This window comes from Arachis ipaensis, chromosome B10 (genome assembly GCF_000816755.2).
Source record: "Arachis ipaensis cultivar K30076 chromosome B10, Araip1.1, whole genome shotgun sequence".
Classification (NCBI taxonomy): Eukaryota; Viridiplantae; Streptophyta; class Magnoliopsida; order Fabales; family Fabaceae; genus Arachis; species Arachis ipaensis.
Genome location: NC_029794.2, coordinates 57,596,233 through 57,599,213, shown reverse-complemented (window position 1 = coordinate 57,599,213; position 2,981 = coordinate 57,596,233). Strand labels below are relative to the sequence as shown.

General features: G+C 40.6%; 1 long non-coding RNA gene across 1 annotated transcript; it reads left to right on the top strand.

Annotated features, from left to right (window-relative positions):
• Window positions 7-1,043, top strand: LOC110267495. The gene is made up of 3 exons (XR_002355216.1): window positions 7-445; window positions 518-712; window positions 810-1,043. It is a non-coding gene; the product is annotated as an uncharacterized LOC110267495 (long non-coding RNA).

Sequence of the window (2,981 nt, the reverse complement as noted above, 5' to 3'; positions counted from 1 at the left end):
CGGGGGAAAAGAAGAAGAAAGAAAGGGATGAGAGGAGAGGGGAGCTGCGTAGAAGGGGGAAAAGAAGGAGACGGTGCCGGTGGGCACCACTGCCACCATCGACACTGCTGCGCCGCCAAGAGGAAGATCCGAGAGAGAGATCGCAAAGTTGAGGAAGCAGAGAAGCCGCGGCGTCGCTGCACCACGCTTCGTCACCACCGCCGCACCGTTGTCGTGCTTCCCGCCATCACTGCCACTGTTCCATCATGAGAGAAGGACACGCGAAGGAGAGAGAGAAGGATCTGAGGCCGAGCTGAGGTCCAACCACCGCGCCCAGTTGCTGTTCACGTCGCCGGCGTCGCCTTCGTCGGAACCGCCGCCGTCGCGGCCAGCTTCCATCTCCGTCGAGGATGGTTGTGGATGAGAGGGGACGAAGCTGCCTCTGCCACCGGAGAATGCACTGTCGGTAAGGGTTTTAAGTTGGTTTTTTCTTTTCGTTGAGTTTCCAGAAACTTCATTGTTGTTGCATGTTGTTCAGGTCACCGCTGCCGCTTGAGGTGGTTGCTGTGGCTGTCGTCGAACTGGTTCGGAGACTGCCACTATTTTAGTTCATCCATTCTTCCTCTATCTTGATAAGCGTTTTTTGTTCGAGAAGCCTTTGTTGCTGTTCTGATAATTTATGCTGAGGTGTTGTGATGTTGTCTGTCGTAGGGTTGTGTATCGATCCTTGCATGTCGTGCTCGGAGTTTGCAGCTACTTTGTTTTGTTAGTTCAGTAAGTATTTCTGTTTACAAAGCCCCTGCGTTAGTGTTCTGTTCTGTGTAATAAAGTATTCGTGATGTTGATGGTTTTAGGAGTTAGAAATCGAGTTTGCATGTGGCGTTTGAGGCTGTTTCTGCATCTGAGAAAGCAAGCGGAGCTAAGGTTTGTGGTTGCCGTTGGTTTCAGGCCGAGAGTAAAGAGTTCTGTTGATGCGTTTAGGTTATGGTTTCAACGAGTTGAGGTAGGGGCAATTTTCTAAACTTAATTTACTATCAAGAATTGTTTTAAGCTGATATTAATATTAAAAATATGTTTTTATGATTTCGTAAGTCTTATGAATTGAACTGAGTTGCGTTGAATGAATGCAAACACGAGTTTGAATGATTTATTGATTAATTAAAGATGTTTAGTCAGGATTTATACTTGGATTAAGGTTATGATGATGATGATTGGGCTGTGGTTGTTTCTGATTATTGAGTTAGGAAGTTGGTTTGATTAAATACTATGTAAAATGATTTGTTTTTTTTTTTTTTTTTTGAGGTTTAATTTGATGTTGAAATTGAATTGGCGTTTGAAATGTTTCGAGATATTGGGAATGGGTTTTGTTGATCTATTAGAAAAGATTCTGAGAATATGAAAGTGATTTGATTAATTGACAGGCGTTTGGTTTGGTTTGGTTAGGACACTTGAAGGGTGGCGAAAGTTCGAGTTTTAGGGGATGTGCTGCCGAAATTTTGTGAAAACTTCGAGACTTTGTTTGAAGCACTACTTAAAGAGAAAATTTGATTTAAGAATCATACTATTTTATTTCGATTTATTTCAAAATGAACTATGCTTTAAGTTTGATTTATTAATAAAAGAATCATGTTTTGAGCTTTATTGAAAAAGGATTTATGTTTTGAGTTCGAACTATTAATAAAAAGGGTTATGCCTTGGATCTGATTTAGTAAGAAAAGATTTATGTTTGAGTTTGATTAAAGAACTACATTTTAAGGAATTATGATTCAAGGAGTTTAATAATTTTAAAGAACGAGATTGGTTGTCATCCTCCCTAAAGTCTCGAGACCCTGCCGAGAGGTTTAATTAATGGAAGATTCTTTTGGTATTTTGAAAGAGGTTTAAATCTGAAATGGTTTTGGGGTTTTTGGAAAAGATTATAAGGAGTGATGCTGGTTTTCAAATAAAAATGAAATTGTGTTGAGCTTTGACCTTGCAAGGTTCGTGGTGGTTTACCACTTGCCCAGTGTCGAGATGTATGTGGGTTTCGTGGTGGTGTACCGCCCACATATTTTTAAAAGTGAATGCTTTGTGGGGTTCGTGGTGGTGTACAACCCACATGTTTTTAAAAGTGAATGCTTTGTGGGGTTTGTGGTGGTTTATCGCCCACATGTGTGTGTTGTTTTCCAATTGAAGATCTTGCCAGGTTCATGTTGGTGTACTGCTCGCAATGGTGAGGATCATGGTGGTGTACCGCCCACCAGATGGGGTTCGTGGTGGTGTACCACCCACCGGTTTTCAAGAGGACGATATCTGAGTTAGCTACCGGATGTGTCGGGTTCTGGCAAAGTAACCGACACGTGAGCTCACGGCCAGTAGGACATGCATGCATCATACTGCATTTGTTTGCCATTGTTTGGGTGTGCTTAAATTGTTTTGGTTTGCCTACCTGATAACTTTTGCTTAACTGGTAATTGTGATATTTGCTGTAATTGCTCTTTGAGTGTGTTTGCCTTGTATTTGTTTGTGCTTGTGACTGGTTTTTATTTTAAGTATTGGTGGTGGGTTGATGATAGTGGTGATGACTTTTGTTGGGCCGGAGGCTGAGACTTGATTGTATATTGGGGCGGAGGCCATGATTGGTGAGTTTGGGATATTGGTCCCTTGGTATTTATATTGAATATTATGTCTATTTATAAAGAATGGAACCTTTACGAAATTAAGAGTTGAGTGTTGGAATTTCGGAATTAATTACATGTCGATGTTTGAATAGATTCATAACACAATGATAACTACTGAGCTTTAAAATAGTTTTCGTTAAAAATATCTTCTTGTAACAATTCTCGAAACCTTCTATTGAGAATCCTTTCGAGGATTATGTTCTCACCCCCTATAGATTTTTCCCTTTTCAGAATATGGACACAGAAGTCATGAAGAGTTTTACCTAGTTGTTGTTGTCACGATGTTTTGTATTGTTTTAGTTATTATTTCTTATTCTCTCGCTTTTATCCTTACAAATCTTG